Source organism: Hypomesus transpacificus, chromosome 7, assembly GCF_021917145.1.
Source record: "Hypomesus transpacificus isolate Combined female chromosome 7, fHypTra1, whole genome shotgun sequence".
NCBI classification, from domain to species: Eukaryota; Metazoa; Chordata; class Actinopteri; order Osmeriformes; family Osmeridae; genus Hypomesus; species Hypomesus transpacificus.
Window position 1 is genome coordinate 3716534 of NC_061066.1, and position 18148 is coordinate 3734681.

The following is an 18148-nucleotide window of genomic DNA, read 5'->3' on the forward strand; positions in this document are numbered from 1 at the left end:
AGTAAACAGAGGTGGTGGGGGTGGGGGGAGTTGGCGGAGGGTTCTATTCTGGTCGGTGGCCTTGCGTGCGACGACATCACCGCTTCCCCGGGGGGAACACGCGTGAGGCCAGATGTGGCCCCCTGCTCTACCCGCCCCCCTCTCCATCCCTCCCCCCGTGTGTGATGCGGAAGCCCCTCATCGGATGTGACAGGTACTGCTGGGTCTCGGTCCGGGAGGACGTGCCACTTTGTCCTCCCCAAGGAGTCACCGCCCACAGGACAACCCAGGTTGGTTTTCCCTCCATTCTCTCTCCTCGTCCTGTCCACGGCGCCCGCTCCAACTCAAATCTCTTCTCTTCCCGACCAGAGCTGTCCTGGACAGCAGTTCCAAACATGGCAATGGCATGCCAATTACAGTCCCACGTACAAGCTGTTACGCAACTTTGCACCTGGCGGATGCTATGACCGGGACACGGGACAGTTGATGCATGCATCGTAGCTTTAACGTGACACCTGTTACGTCAGACCCGAGACAGTCGAGCTGTTCCGAAATGTCTCCCTCTCGGGTCGGTGTGCGGAACCCTTAGCGAAACCTGCCAGCTTCCAATCACTCCGGACCTTTCAGTTTGGCTGCTCTTCTGCAGCACGAGATGGATAGACGCCTCTCCTCTCTCCTTCCTCTCCTCTCCACAGCGCCAGCTGGGTTGGATTGAGATTCATTGACTGACAAGACGTCCCCCATGGCGTCGTCTCTGAAGGGGTTGGGAAAATGGACATCTTTGCCCACTTAATTGTTCCTGTGTCTTTACTGGGCTCCTCCGTAATTGACGAGCAGTGCATTAGCGGTGAATTAGCGGTCACCTCTGAATGTATTCATTAGGCCGACAGAGGGGTCCCCTAGGCGTCCACCAATGTAGATCGCGGCCTGTGATTGATTGAATAAAAAAAAAGGGAACACAAGGATGGGATTCTGTTCGTTCTGAAACAGCACTCATTGTTCAAATCGAAGGGGATCCTTTTGCACCAAAGCGCAAATGTCTTACAGGAAGTCGGATTTGCCGTTCTATTAGCTCTGGGGCCGAGTAGACAAAGAACGACTCTGTCAAAGCTTGAATAAATCTTGTTCAACTTGTCAACCAGAAAGCAAATTTGAGTTCAATTTCCCTGTCTGGGACTGAGACTTTTATCTGCTCCCATGAGCATGGGTGTGTCTACGGGTCTCCCTGTGAATCTCCCAATTGTCTGGCTTGACTCTGCAACTACCTTGTCTTTTCCTCTTTGGTTTAAAATCAGCTCTGCAGCAGAGCTGGCTGGAATTGTTGTTTTTATGTGTTGAGAGAGCTGGTTGCCGGAGAAGGAGTTGGGTCAACAATTTCCTGTAGACGCTGACCTCCTTTAAGGTCACTGTTAGGGGTCTCCATTCCTTGGATTTTGGACACTGAGAGAGAGAGAGAGAGAGAGAGAGAGAGAGAGAGAGAGAGAGAGAGAGAGAGAGAGAGAGAGAGAGAGAGATAAAAAAATATATTCTCTTCACACGACATCCATCTGTTCTGTCACTGATAATGTGGTTAAAAAATTGTCTCAATTCTGTCATACTCCTTTTGCAGCTTAAAGTTGCAAGTCACTGTTGTCCTAAACCCTGCCCTGTCTGACGGGAGTTCTGTCAACACATTTCACCATTTATTCATATACATGACAATAGGTTTAACATTGGTGGAATGGATGTACATGGGGAAGCGCTCCCTGCCTTCATTGCAGCATGCATGACGTGAGGCGGGGAGCAACAAGTTCAATCCCCCGACGGGGAGTACAGACAGACAACATGGGGGAGAATGGGATGGTGGTGGGTGGCAGCAGCGCAGAACACAAGGTAATCGAGCATGCGTGTGCGTGCATGTGTGCGACTTTATAAGCCTATCGGGCTAAGAACACGGCGATGGGTGATATGACGCACGCTGCCCGAATGCCATGCCTGAACTAGCTTAGCTGATAATCAAGTTTTTAGTTACCACTACTGGGGGGATTTGTGGGAGAAGCACTTTCGTAATCTCAAACGGTCATAGTCTTGAACCTTCTTTGATGTTGACATTTGATGAGTCGAAGCTCTCTTTACCTGCATTAGTGAGCCCAGACAAAATTGACTGTCTGGTGCCCAAAATGATGAATATAAAGTACACGAGCAGATCAAAGACGCTTTGTTCTACAGGTTGTTTTCACTCAGCTGACGATGACCCAACAGAAGACGGCACGGAAGAAAAAGAACGTGAAGAGGAACAAGAAAAAGGGGAAAAACTCGATTATATTTCAACCGTAATAGTTCATCGACGACCTTCCCTTGCAAGTTTTGTGGCCTGAAAAATAGATCAAACAGCAGAAAGGAACGCGGGTTTGGAAACAGAGAAAAAAGTGGATTCACTGTGAACGGAGAGAGGACAGAGAGGCGATGTGTGGTAGCCTGAGCCATTTTATCACAGCTGACAGCTGAGAGTCGGCATCTCCACCGGCATCAAAGCAAGAGGAACAAGCCACTCCATACTACAAGAACAACGTCTGCCTCAAACTGATAACCTGATCTGTGTGATGGATGAAACTCCACTACCCAGTAATACTATCTACACTTCAGCCTCTGGGCCCAGATACAGATAACTTGGGAAAAAATATGGCTTCTCAGATGTGAAAGACTGGAAAAACCTAAGTTTTTTTCTGTTGTTGTTGACGCAATGGCATTCAGGGCCATCCATCCAAATCCATTCTCCATTCACAACAATCTCATTGACCTCATTCAGATCTTTTACTGTAATGTCTCCCAAGATGCAATATGAATGGGAACGGTGGAGAGAGAGGCAGAGATAGAAAGAAAGAGACAGAGAGAGAGCGCGAGAGAGAATGAGAGGCAGGGAGAGAAAGAGAGAGGGACGGAGAGAGAAAGAGAGAAAGAGAGAGAGCGAGAGCGAAAGAGAGGCGGAGAGAGAAAGAGAGAGATACGGAGAGAGAGAGAGACGCAGAGAGAAAGAGAGGGCGGAGAGAGATAGAGAGAGAGACCGAGAAAGAGAGAGAGAGAGATACAGATAGGGACGGATAGAGACAGAGAAGCAGAGGTGGTGGGTGGGTGTGAGTGAGTGGGCGAGTGGCTGAGCGGAGCGACAGAGGGACTGCAGCCACTGTGACATTTCCTCTACTCTCCCACTCCAGTCCACTGCGATCCGGGTTGCCAGGTTTTCACTCAGATGGTAAAGGGAGGAAGGACTTGAAGGGGGGGAGGTGAGGGGGCGGGAGGTGTATATGGATTGGATGCTTCCTGGTTGTTAGGAGCACTGGAGTCTGGGAAGAAAAGCCCTCTCATTCTGTTCAGGGTACCCTGGATGTGGAACAGCCCCCCAGATCAAACCTTCTACCCCACATACAAGCACTGCACCCCATCTCTCAACACAGGGCCACGACAAATATAGCCTGCAGCCTGATCTGGCACACAGCAAACGTGCATCTTGACATCATCAGAAGGATAATGCAAACATTACAAGATTCATGTCCTATTACAACATCCATTTGGGTGATGAAAGATGTTGAGGGGTGTTCATGTGTGGAACAGAATGAAGGCCATTGTCATTATCGACACTTATGACAGTTATGGATACAGAAAGCCGCCTTGAGCTCCATTAAGACTCTTGGTGAAATCGAATGCTCGAATTATCGAATTATCCCAATAGAGAGACTATTACAGGGGAAATTGAATTTGGTGAACGGACGTGAATGGCCTCTTCTGTAGAATGTGATCGAGATTCTCGTCTGACTTGGAGAGATAAGGCTGCCTTCGAATGGTTTCCTGTGAATTGAATAAACTCCAGAGGTTCCCGAGTAAAACGAGAAAAGAACGGCTGACGAGAAGAAGGCGACGAAGGCCCTCCCACCGACCCCTCGCCCTAACCCACCCTTTGGGGTTTCCACTGATGCTTCAGGAAATGACCTCGGGTCAGCCGGAGATCTGCTGGTCACTTTGTCTCTGGACCGACCCGTGGGGGAGTGACAGGGAAGCTTATCCTCAAAATGACTTCATACTCACGACATGTCAACGTTAGCGTTATCTCATCCCGATGACGACACATATTGGGGTGTCCCAGTTCTATGACGCTGTCTCCTGTTCAGAAGTGCCCGGTAGAGGATGTGGCGCTGGTTCTGCCGGATGGTTCCACAGTGTTCTTCTTCCCTGACTGGATGTGGAGAAGTTAGTGTTGGGATTGAGGCTCCTCCTGTTCCCTCTGACAAGCTCTCGTTGTTCTGCTCTCACTCTTCCATTTGCTCAGAAGTCATCATTCTCATTAGCTATTGCACTTGTTTATTTCAGGGAAGATGTATTTATAGGGATGGGTAAAACAATTATAATAATTGAAAAAACAATTTGGGGATATGTCAAAATTGTACGTTTTGAAAAGACCACTATTAGATTTTTGTCAGTGAGATTTCCCAAAAATTCTCCAGTGTGCACAGGCCCTCGCAAACCCACAAAAGGATGTCCAAAGAATTCTCGACTCTCTTCACAATGGACAAAATCCTTGACGCTGGGTCTGAGTAAGCTACGTTCGATTCCTTTCCCCCCCCCGCCCGTTCGCTTTTCTCACAGTAGCAAAGCGTGAGTCATCAGAGAAATGTCAAGGCAAAGACACTCTTGGCTCTACACGCACGTACCATGCCGCCTCCCGACCACAGTAAGGTCTTTCTTTGCTAAATCATTTCTTAGAGGAAAGGACTGCATTGTTTTCCATGGTGAGAGAAGTTGCTCGGTGTTCGGTGCATCCTGGGTCATTAGAAGGAGCCCATGTGAAGCCTTCAGGGGTCTCAGTCTGCCTCTTCTCTGCATCGCTTCTCCCGTAAATAGGTGTGAACCGTTTCCCTGCCCTGGGCCCCTGTTATCGACGTCTCTGGAGGAAAACGATTGACCTGCTAACAGATGCCAATGTGAACCCTTTGTCGTCCGCCATAGCCTCCTGGCAAACTTGAAATCGTAACGTAACAACACTCGAGTAACTCTGGTTTGTTTGAAAATAACAAGCACGTTACATGGAGTTGTTTGGCATGCAGTCTACGGTGCTTTTAGATTCTTTCAAACAGAGCTCTCCACTAGGGATGGGGTGAGAAGTACTTCACTTCCTGTCCGTGGTGTCATCTTGACCCCCAGGGAAGAGGCGCTGGATGGACCGCCAGAGAGAGTCTTTTTTTTTTTTACGACAAGGGGTTTCGCTTCTTGAGCACATTCTGTCCTTGTCTGTGATTGGGTAAATTCTGGACATTGGCAAAGAGGAGGGCACTGACATGCAAAACAGACAAATGGAACACTTTCATATGCATGCATTCAGAATACAGTTGATCGGTTTGCTTAACCGACACTTCCTCCTGTCTACAGCACACGCTACAGTAGTATGCATACAGAATATTTGATCCCTTTAAACACAGCATCTTATAAAGTGGAACACATTTAGTTTGACGAACAAATACCAGGTTAGTCTGAACCAAAAGCACATGAACACGAAAGTAGCATGCAAACAGGTTTCATGTTCTTTATAATCATTAATAATCATAATCATAATTCCAGCCTGCAGTAGTCATCTCACTGCAGCACATAGGACAAACAAAGGTAAGAAATAACAAGTCGGTCCACATGGAGACTGGCAGTGTCATTTCCTGCTTCATTATGCATGCTGGAGGATATGCCACTTCCAGGTATGGGCTACCATTCAGCCAGGGGGAATGAGCTGCCGGTGTCCGCTGTCTGTTGGCCCTCAGTGTTTACCAATGCTAGCTCATGGCTGTCCTCTGCGGCGCCGTCGAGCCAATCTATTATATTTCTGTTGCTTTCGTTTCAACAAGCCCCCTGTGTTTTGTCATCCATGTCATTTTGGTAAGCCGCGGTGATTGAAATGAAAGGGCAGGATTTGAAGGCGAGACGGGGGCCCTGTGTGGAGATGGTGCGACGGACTGCGTGGTCACAGTCGGGTGGCTTTGGATAGGGTTTGTTGACAGCCATTCCTGTTGATTGGCAGCTCGGCAACACAGCAAGGGCTGCCAGGTGTGTGTGTGTGTGTGTGTTGTTTGTATGTGTGTGTTCAACGACTTCATTTCAGAGCCGTTTTAGGTGGTTGAATCGGTCCAGTTAGCATGTTTGGAGGGGGAAATGCATTTCTGCAGTTTAACTTTCTCTTGCGAGGTGATAGAAAGCTGAGGATATTACATATTACTGCTGGTGTGGTACTCTATGATGTGTAGCGTAGCTTTCATTTGTAAAGCAAATGTAATTACGTCTTAAAGCTAACGTTTCCATACTGGGGGGAGAAGGATGCATGTTATACATGTTTACCCAACACATGCTCCTGTTTCTTACCAGTATATTCTCCTGCCTGAAATTATTTGTTTTTAAGTCAATATTCAGCCAGCTCTACGTCAGCCCAAGCACAAGGTCTAAATGCATATAAGCCTGGGATAATGAAAGTCAATCTTCCTAAATCAATATGTTTTTCCCTTCTATAAAGCACCCATTTACTCCCACACTACACCTCTGTAGTCTTGTCAGGGTAATTGTCTACTGTTTTAACCTGTGGCAACTCTTGATTATCAAGTAGAGAGTAAGACTCTTTTCTGTGCCTGCTTAAAGGGATACTGAGGGCGGCTCTTCACCTTGGTCTCTCTCGCTCCCTCTCTCTCTCTCTTCCGCTCCCTCTGCCTCCATGTGTCTGACAGATATTTCCTCTTCTCGCCACGGTACGCACGCAGGGACATAACATGGTCTTATCTTTTCCCCTGCCTCTCTGTCTGGCTTACAAACACACATTCAGACTCTCCCATCGCCGATATCCAACTTCGCTCTGCCCGTGTTGATGCCAGAGCGTTTATAGAAGGGAGTCGCGGCACGTCGTTTATCCTTTCACGTTGAAGGGTTTATCATTGCACTGTTCCTACAGCCGGAGGAAGGAGGACGACGCAGGATTAAAGAGAGGGTGACAGGCTAAACAGCGCGTCAGCCATTTTAAGCTCTCCTCGCTCACCCCAGGTCGCCTACTCGAGGGGTCTCCCCTCCTCTCACCTTATGCATATTTCAAACTCATTACTGGTCCTGAGATTCCAATCCCCCGCATGCTGTCAGCCATATCATCAGATCGCCCAGGGCTGATGGCTAAATTTAGAGGACTCCCTCCTTAGGTAAGGGCGACAGACAGCTTAACAGAGAACGTTGCCAGTTCTTTTCCTTCCCACATGGCACTTCTCCGCTCTGCCAGAATCCTGGACCTCTGACCCCAACATGGAGGGTATGTAGGGAAGACATGCCTGCCTGTCCGTTCATTGAAATTCAGCGGGTTAAAAAAAGGACTTGACACCGACATTGTATCACCTTCAGGTGAGAGAACTTCTGAGAGAGCTGGGTGGAGTGTTACACTCACACTAATGCTGAACAATAACACTCATCACCTCAAGCAGTTTCTGTCAGCGCTGAGGGAATTTTTACATGCATATTTTTTTTTCAAGTGTTCCAAGGGTTGATTCGAGTTCCCTCTCTACTGTTCAGTGTCCTTGAAGTAACACATTATTTTAAAAAGGCAGACACGAGATGTGGAATATATTCTGTAATCTTGGCTCACATTGAGGTTTCAGGGTTTCCGATGTAAACCCTTTCCAGGCTTTTGACTGCGTGCAGAACCAATGGGTTAACGATAAAAACACAGATGATGAGGTCAATCACATTTCACTCGTGGCGTGGTAAAACAAATTTCCCATGAATGGGCTTCCAGTACCCCATCCTGTTCCTGTTTCATGTCAGACATTCATAAACTGCTTCATCGTGCCCAGAATCCTCCCACTGGGAGATTCTTCCATTCAAGGTTTTGATAAGCTCAGATGCTGTACAACATTAAAATGTCAGGTAGGAGGAGATGGAAACCGATATGCACTGGCTATCTCTCTGCTTGAACACTTGTCAAAACCTCACCAGTTGTCAGACAGCCAGCCTTTGTTGAGCAGGTCTTAAGCGATGTTGACGGCGTAATTTCAGCCCCCTTTGTGTGATCGGTGCTCTTGCAAGAGGCTGGACGCGAGAATAAAAAGTAATTTCTCTCCACGGATGCGTGTATGAGAGGGAGTGCTTCAGCAATGTCCAAGTTGTCATTGAGGTTGAAGGATTTGTGATTACAGTCTGGCAGGAGGGTGGAGAATCTACTTGGTTGATGTCAGGTAGATTGGTTAGATATGTACCTACTGCACCAGTCTCCAGGGGAAGACTGAAGAAGCTATCACAGAGAATACACTGATGGAATGGAAACCAGCTTCACATTGGCCAATAAGCCTCACCTTCTCTCTATCTTTCTCTCTCTTCCTCTCTCTCTATCTCTCTCTCTTTCTCTCTCTCTCTCTCTCTCTCTCTCTCTCTCTCTCTCTCTCTCTCTCTATCTCTCTCTCTCTCTCTCTCTCTCTCTCTCTCTGTCTCTCTGTCTCTCTCTCTCTCTCTCTCTCTCTCTCTCTCTCTCTCTCTCTCTCTCTGTCTCTCTGTCTCTCTCTCTCTCTCTCTCTCTCTCTCTCTCTCTCTCTCGCTCTCGTTTTCTCTGTTCAGAGTATGTGGAAGGCTACTTGGAGCAATTATTGGACACAAATTGACTACTGAACCATGCTTTCCTACTGGAGCCCACATCGCCTCACTACATACTACAGGTCAGAGGGTTACCAGTCAGTGACATGTTTCCAAGCCTTGGTTTCAAGTCATCTTCATGTTGAGATAAGCCAGTAATCTCTCTCTGCTCCACCTAACTCCTTACAGACAGCCAATATACATTTTCATTCAAGTTCATTGATATATTGCACTGATAACACATTATCAGACAGTGCAGCTTTTCTTATGGTTGGTTCGACAGAAGCAGCTGGATCTTGAAACCATTTTCACAGACAGGAATATTAACGCAAAGAGGTCAAGCGGCTAATTGCACAAAATGCTTTTGAAATTGGAAAATATATTTTTATATTATCCCACATAATGAGGCCTTTTGTGCAGAGCGCTCTGAATGGCAATCAATATATACAGTACATATTAAACCCACATCTGATTACGTCGAGGTTTAATGTAGGATGTGTCTCATTGTCTTAGTACATTCACTGAGTGCTCTTTATTTCAAGAAAAATAGACATAATGCAAGTGTACATGGTTTCCTGTACAGGCTATTACCATGTGGAATGTTCTCTGCATTTCATATGGCTTTTCAATTTTCCATATGGATGTTGCAAAATGCTAGCCTGCTTCTGTACTAGGTCTGGGATGTTGGATCTGAAGTCGGTTTCCAGAAACAAATTTTTTGTAGGTCCAATCAGCGAACAGAGGGAGTGGCTGAGAACGATGACGTTAATGTCGTGCACTTGTTTGAGTAGTTCAGTAATGGCGCCGGAGAAAGATGCGAGCGAAACTATTCCGCGGTTGTGGCAACGCTGCCGAATATAGGTTAAAGCCGGAGCAAGAACATTCCTTGCTGAGTTTTGTTGGTGGCCATGATGTTGTGGCCCTCCTCCCCACGGAGTTCGGGAAAAGTTAGATTTTCCAGCTACGCAGCTAGCTCCGTTACAGTAGTGGTGAAGGAGTTGGCTAAGGCGAACGCTTGCGATTGGCCATGGCAAATCAGAGTGGCTCTGGGTGGATCCAATAGTTTTAAACTTCAACAGAAGACCCGCCTTCAAGGAAGTTAACGTTTGTCAATCGAGACATCCCAGACCCTCTGTGCAAATGAAATGTACGAGGGTCTGGTTAGGACCAGGCTAGCAAAATGCTACACGTCTCTGAGGAATGGCTCACATCACATCCATGAGTATTGCATTAGTCTTTCATTGGATGATTCACCATTTTGAATTCAAAAATCATTGTGAGTGAGATTGTGATCCACATGGCATTACATGTTCCCATGAACTACAGAAGGCTCAATGGGCAATTTGTGAATGTATGCCTCAACAATTTAACAGCATCTGTTATCTTTGTTTTGATCGCTCCCTGAGATCTCGATCGCTGCATTGACTCTGATTGTCAATGGGAAGGAGCACATTCAAGCTCTTAAGGTTCAAGACATTTACCCATTTTTTGCTCGTAATGTTTAACGAGCTGCTGAGGCCTGTCTGAAGTTGATTACTTCCCAAGAAATTATTTCGTTCGGAAGGTTTGTCGCACCATTGTAATGACAGAATTTCCATTCCGGTGTTTCACCATTATTAATTGTGATTAAAGTTCCGAATTTGTCTCAAGGTCTCGGTCACCACGGAAACGGTGCCATTTCCATAATGTGGCTCTCACCGATGGCTTCAAAGTAATTATATGATTCAGTAGTTTGTGACCCTCCTGTTAAAAAGGAAGGTCTGTAATGCACAGCACACAAAGAGTTAGAGAGAGTACCTAATGAAACAATTTTGTTTTCAACAGGAAGTTAAACTGAGGTGGAAATGTTCAAGCAGGTTTGGAACTGTGCGGTAATGAAAGGATTCAGACATATTTTTAAGATGCATATTTCACCCCAAGTTTTATTTCCTGTTGCACAACCGTTAAACACATATCAGAAAGTTGTTTAACTGTCGGTTCCATCGTCAAGAAGTTGTGTTTTGACACAGTGTCAAGAGTACTATGTTGGAGAAAGCACACTGTTCCAGGGGGATCTGAATGTGCATTCCAGACCTGGTTGTTTAGTGAGCATAACAATTTGAGGATTTTACTGGCAGTGGATTCAGCCAGTGTGCGAAAGAGCGAGCGATGGTTGTCTAAAGGACAGTCACTGGAGTCTGGCCTGGGTCCATTAGTCTAGGAATAACAGATTATCCTATGACTAGTCATCCTACAGCATATGACATCCAACCTTCCTTGGAGGCCAGTCACTGCAGCCCAGAGGAGGAGAATCTGCGAGGGACAGCAGTGGAACGAAATTCAACATTCCATTTGGACGTCTAGCCTCTCATGCAAGGCTAGATGCCCGCTGCCATACTAGCTGGGTTCGGGTAATGCATTCTGTCTGTCTTTAAAAATAAATGTTCCTCAGCTGACCCAGTGAACTGTGTGAGACAGGAACGGTACGAGACCTCCAGAAATTTCAATATTGGGCTCAGATTTGGCTGAAGCTGAAGAAATAGACAAATTGCTTAAACTTGAGGTGTCTCTGTATGGTGGGAGTAAGGACAGGGGGTCTGTTTGTTCCAAACCCTAACCTCTGTGTTCGGACAGGTAACTCAATTTATCTATAGATTAGCTTTCAGGTTGTCCTGTTCTTCAGTCTATCCTCTGGCTCGGCACCAAAGCTGAAAAATTTAATACCAACAAGGTATTCAAGGGCTTTTGGGTCCTGGCACAGCGCCCAACATTAAAGGCATACAGTCTTCTCTGTCAAGACACTGGAACACACCTGGATTGGAACCATCAAAAGTCAAACAACTTTCTTTTTTTTTTAAGTATACAGACGTGGCAACAATTTCAATTGAGTTTCAATTTGTCATTTGCCAATGCAAAAAAAAAAAAAATCATCACGATATAAAAAACGACCATATGTAAATTGGGATAAAAGTGGAGCTCATTATTGGTTTTTCTGTTGGGAGGAACTCTGTGACACTCAGTATAAGTTATGGTTGCCACGGCCTTGGGGCTTCCGTCTCAATGGACCCATGATCCCAGCAATAATATTTGAATGCAGCCTCAGGAACACCTTGAGCACAAGTCAGCACAAAAGTAACTACTGTACAAGCCTGTCTGGTTGTGTATTGAATAATCTGCTGGCCATGGCAACTGCAGTCTGCCTACTTTTGAAACATCCCCTTAATGAATATGCAGCATGTTTATGCCGGCAGCAAAGTCTCTTAACTATTCCATTAATTGGGATTCATTTTGGCGAGACATCCATATTTCTACAGTGGTAATGTTTTGAATTAGGATGTGAAAGTCATGCTACTGTGTCTTCTAGGCTTGTTGCCAGAGTGCTTGTAAAATCTGGTGATAATGGAGTCAATAAACAGTACAGTAGATGACTGATGTGTAGAAAGCTGGCTCAATTTCTCTGACTGTTTAAGGAAGGTGAGGTTTAAACCTCAAAGCTGGCTTTTAAGATCAGGCCTCTTAAGCTCCTTGTCAGATTTCCTGAGGTCTCACAGTTCCCTATCAACCATCAGTGTGACCTCACCGCCGGTGAAGTGGCTCTCTGAGCAGGAGTGAGGGCACATCTCACACACAGCCGTGGACGTGCTCAGGGTTCAGATGCTCTCCCTGACCCGGACACTTAAACCCCAGGCAACAACCCACACGCCGTCACGTCACTGTCACTGTCAAGGAACATTAGAGCTTCCATTGTTAGACGTCAAGGATCTGTGAGTCAGAAGCACTTGTTTCCCTGGGAGGTTACATGCAGCAAATGACCACCTCTTGTAGAGATCACGGTGGATGGTAGAACACGGTCCTTTGGAATCCTCTATGAATTGCGCGTTTAGCGTGGTTAAGCCAGAGGAAAACGCAAACAGCCATTAAAATGATGCATTACATTGGACAAACGACAGGACCGGTGCAAAGTTGTGTTGGTTTGTTTTGCTTTTCAAAGCGGCTTTGGTAGAAACAACTGTTCGAAACCATTTCACTGAAGTGCTTAATTCTGTCTAATCACGTGACTCTGGTTAGACAACACACAAGCAGCGAGAAATTAATGGTGCACATCATAACAAACAAATAGCAATTACTTTTTAATTGAAACAGGGCTGCGAGGCTAGTGAGGTTCAGAATGAATTGTCCATCCCCCTCTCAAGGGGAATTGAGGATTAAATAAAGCTCATCTCAGTTACCTGCCTAATTTTGGAGCCACTCCTCTTGAGGGAGTTCCTGTTTAGTATCCTAGCCCAGATGTTCATCAGAGTTAACAGCCTTGATCTACTATTGTAACCCTAACCTTCCAGGAAGGAAGGAAGGAGTTTACAATTTCAGAGGACACACAGTCTCTAATTATTCAGGCTGTAAGGTGGAGGTTTATTGAAAACATACAAAATAAATTCCATGTCAAATTCAGGCCCGGATAGTCGTTTGTGTTCGGGAGTTCTTTCTCCGTTCACTGTCCATATCCTTCTTGTGCCAACCCCCGCAGACCAAGGAGGAGGAGGTCCCTTCCTCTGAGATGCTTCTGTGTGTTTTTATGTATGACTGATGGTGTTCCACAGAAAACCCATCCATCTCCTGTCGTATGAAAACAGTACATGTAGCACAGCCACAACAGTTCCAGTCATCTGCCTGTAAGCCTGGTGTTAGCTTCTGTAGAGATGGCGGCCCTGGCTTCCCCTAGTCAGCTCTTGTATTATGTGTAAGTCATTGTGTCTTTTGATGGCTTCCATCCAAGGCCTTCTCCCTTTTCTGCAGAGCTTCTGGTGTCTCTGAGATGTACTGAGTGAAAGGAATGCATCTTTACTGGAAAACCACTTATCCCCCCCCCCCCCCCCACTCGTTCTTTTTCTCGTTCTTTCTTTCTTTCCTCTCTCTCTCTCTCTCTCTCTCTCTCTCTCTCTCTCTATCTCTCTCTCTCTCTCTCTCTCTCTCTCTCTCTCTCTCTCTCTCTTTCTCTGTCTCTGTCTGTCTGTCTCTCTCTCTCTGTCTCTCTCTCTCTCTCATTTTGTAAAAGAGCCAAGGCCTTTAGAGAAGAAGGAAATTGGTGCTGCCTCAAATTAGACCACAGAGTGTGCATCACCTGGTTTTCAGTCTCAGGTATATTGATTGGATGATATCTGGCTGTGTGTACTACACAGAGATTCAAGAGCACTCAGGAGCTCTCGGTGATTGAAAGACCTACCCCTATCCCTTTTAGGTTGTCTGACGGTTGTATTAGGATACGTTTCAGTAAAGCACTACTTGTGAATGTACTTGTAAATGGATTATTTCTTCTAAAAGTGCTCTCACACACACACACACACACACACACACACACAGCTAGGCCACGCTGCCGCCCCTCCCTCCACACCATCTGAATATGCTGCTGTCACGACCGCCGCCTACTCGCGGTTGCCTGGCAACGGCACCTCAGTGAACTCTGCTGGGATGACGTCCTCCCGGCTCTTACCTTTGTCCCCGGGCCACCTGATGTAGAATGAGGCGATGGGTAAAGGTCAGAACTGTCTTTATGTTTTGTCTTTGGCAGTCAAATACTGTATATTACAGTAAGATGTGCATGAAGCAACAAGTTTGGGACTGATGGCAGGGAAATAAGTTGACATTGATCTGGGTGCTTCTGGGTGAGGGCAAAGAGTTGTCATACAGGAACTGCATGCAGGGAATTCAATTTACAGCTTACTGTAGCATCGGTGCTGGGAGAGGGGCCCCTCCGAGTAGACCCCACTCTCCGAAATCCTTCACGTAGGAGCCTCTGACTTCTGTTATCCAAGATTTCCAGCCCCCCCCGTGTGAATAGATATCTTCATCCATGTAATAGGATTTCAGCGACATGCTTGGACCACAATTGGCCAAAGTAACCCAGGATACCATAATATAGTGGACCAGACAGTATGAATCATGTAACAACCAGCGTGGCTGCGTCAAGCGGCAAACAAACCTATTCTGGGAAGTCAAGCCATACTGTAACTCAACGAGGAGAGGACATTCTGTACTTTGGTGCAGACAAACAGCAATTTCAGTCTCCCTCACAAGACTCCACAATTCAGTTTCCACATAATATTTGATCTTTACGGCAAATGGATCCAATTCATCTGCAGAGTGCACACTTTATGAACCTATTTTCTCTGAGTCATTATGCAGCAGTGCAGCGACTGATTGTTCACTCACTTATTCTATCAAGAGTAATTAGACGTCAGCATGTGTATGTTTATGCGCGATGCCCTTCGCCAAGAATAAAAGCCTAATCCCCAATTAGATTTGTGCCATTCTAATCAAGACACAATCAGCACGTACCTGTGTTGATTAAGGACCAGAACATCGACAACAGAGAATGACAGACATATCCATCTGTGTCTTCTAAAATCTCCCGGGGAACACACGATGGACGAACGGCCTGACATGATGGACGAATCGAGGGGCCCTGGATCTGAGAACGATCTGGAGGTAAACTTGATTTCTTGAAAACACATTTTCCCGCCCCGCATTAGCATTCATGTTGAAGCAGTCAGAGACTGCAGGGACACTCCCAAGTTTCTGTTGAGGAGATTGGCCCTCGGAAATTATTTAATCGGCCCCAACCAAATCTACTCTGTTGAACTGATTGCTTTTCCACTGGGAATTGCCCACCAGTGGTCTGGGTACAATATGGCAGCGATTTGCTCTGAGGATTGTAAAACTTACGTGTGTGTGTGTGGTGTCTGAACAAGGGAGGATTTCTGCAACCCTAGACACAGCCTTGTGTCACCTTTAACTAATCCAAGTTCATTTAAGATAAAACATGCTGTGTGAAGCTGATTCATTTTGCTCATTTGGCCTACAGACATTAAAGGGCATGACAAGATCAAAGTAAAGCCCCACGTTATTCAGTCGCAGGCGGAAGTCAATGGCTTTCTGCACGACACTGAGTTCAGACAGATTCGGAGTGACTTTTCCCAATGAAGCACATGTTTGAGCTTTTTGGAACATCCTGAAGACATCTGTTCCCTGAATCTTTTTGCGGTTCTGAACTGTTCGTTCATACAGTGCTGAAGCTCAGGGTTTGATGATATGGCCAGTCTAAAAACCTCCAGTGCCTGAAAGATTGACCTCAACCAGAGGTAGACCAAACCACCTCCGGTCTTGAGATATTTGGGAGAAGAAGTAAATGGAAGAGAAGGAAATTAATTGCGATACCCCTACAGCCATCAGTAGTAATAGATCATGAGGGAGATGGCAGTGAATCAGCATATCAATATGTTCACAACAGCGATGGTAAAAAGCGATATTTTTTTGAGAATCCTGATAATGAGGTAAGAACTGGTGAGTGTATGCACAGCTGGAAGCTAAGAGCCTAATAGGAAAACATATTGAGAAAAATCTATAAACTGCAAACAAGCAGGCCACTCTTGAAGGTCTGTTTTATGTCAGTTAGACAATGATCCAATGATGCCGTCATGCAGAAAAGCACAGTGGGCCCAGAGATGCACAATTTGTATTCTAGGTATAGTTCTTTAAGTTCCCTCTCATTAATCTAAGCCCTATAATCAGGAGTCACAAAGCCAAGGGCTTCTGGAAACATCTAGGGTTCACCCAGGGTTTGTGATCAAGCCTAGGGCAAAGATCACAACTGACCACATTTACATTCAGCTGACCTCCAGACAGACGAACCATGTTCATTGTGTGCCGTGGGCCACATAAATGTCAAACCCTATTACACATGACTTACTTCATTACAACAGCTTTGTCAGTATAGTTAATGTCTTAAGAACGCATTCAGGGTATACGCAGATGGTATATAGCCTTCTTAGAAGCTGACAAACTTCTCTCCTGCCCGTGCAACTCACCTTGAACTGCTTTCCAACTTGATAGATCCTCTGGACTTCAGCGTTAGTCAAAACTACTTAACATTCACTGCTTATTCTCCACTTTCCCATTATCCAACTGGAATTCCCTGGGCTGCTCAGAGCAGTATGAAACCTTGTAATGTCGATTCAGAGGCTTGTACTTCAGCTACGTGCCCAGCAAGCCTTACCTGAGACTTCTACCTAGGAGCAGCACATTCTTTAGAGGTTGCTTGGCTGTTGTACCTCAGCCAGCGGGCCTAAAGCGAAGGTTTAGTCCAATCTGAGCCAACGGACATTAAAGCTGAGGTTCTGTTGGGTCAACGCCAGCGGGCAGCAGGCTTTGCTTCACTTGTACCTGACCTGGCGGAGCCGACTCCAAGGAGAGTGAAGTTGCGAGTGGATCTTTACCATTTGGAGTAAAAAATGTTTAAGTTGTTGTATCCTTTTCGAATCTTGTCTCGTCCTCCATCTTTTACCCGGAGCTAGCGCTCTTTGTTTTTGCCCTGTGTGAAAATGCTGCACAGGCAAAGCTGCCAAGCAGCTTATAAGGTTAAGGTGCCATTTGGTAAGCAGCTCTCTGAGGGCTTGAGCGAGGACGGTGTCCCACAATGGATCAGACTGGCCCGGTATCAGTCGATTGCTCCTAAGCCAGAGCCAACCATCCATCTATCCAGGCTGGCAGATGTGCTCAGGCCTGCGCAAAGCATGGGGCCTCACCACTCCACCCCATCGGGGGGGAACTCCACAGAACCACGGCAGGATATGATCAAACCTGGAGGGTGAAGAAGAAAGAGAAAATGATGGACAGCGTGTGCGTGGGTCGGAGGTTGCGGAGGTTGGAAGTGAAAATGAAAGAACGTCCTTCAGTGCATTTCCACTGCCAGCGTTTAGGATTGCTATCGATTCCTGTTCATGTGCCCCTCCATTTTTGTCCCCATTGAAGACTCAGAAAAGGGAACACACCTGTTGGTCCTGAACCAGGTGTGGGTTCGATAAATCACTCAATTTAGGCATCCCCTGTTGCTAAATAACGCCCCAAAATGCCGTTCCTATGGCTGAATGGCAAGGAGATATTTTCATATGTGTGAGGGGAATGAAACGCCCCAGCCCTCCCGTGGGTACAGTCTATAGACTGTAATGTTAGCACAGCGTCAGATAGCAGATGTACATTAGTGAGTGCCGCTGGGAGGGAGGTTCTGCTGAGTAAATCAATAATGTAAAAGTGTGTCTCACTGATGGTCTCCGAGGGGAGTACATCCACCATGTTCTGCCTGTCAGACACCAATGACAGCAGCTTAAGAACAGGTTGAAAGCAGGATTGGAACAGATAGGGAGATTATATCATGCTCTTTGACATTATGGCTGGATTTAGTTGCTGTATGTGCTTTGAAGAGGAGGAGGGGATTCATGGGAGACCTTACATGTTGCCGTACACCAAGGTCACCAACTCAGAGATTTCTGTCTCTCCTCTTCTCTCTTTCTCCACGTTCAATAAAATTCAAATCTAATAACATCCCCGTTGCACTTTTTCCGTGTCCGCCGAGTGAAAGAGCAGATAAATATCCTTATAATGGCCCTCTCCTGGAAATACTTCTGGAATTTTCCCTGTTTTATGGCAGTGGCTTAGAGCTCCAAATGGTGATTATCGACTTGTGTCTGTTAATGGAGGCCTCTGGTGAGAACATCCCTTGGTCTGAACATCGATCCCCACAAAAACTCAT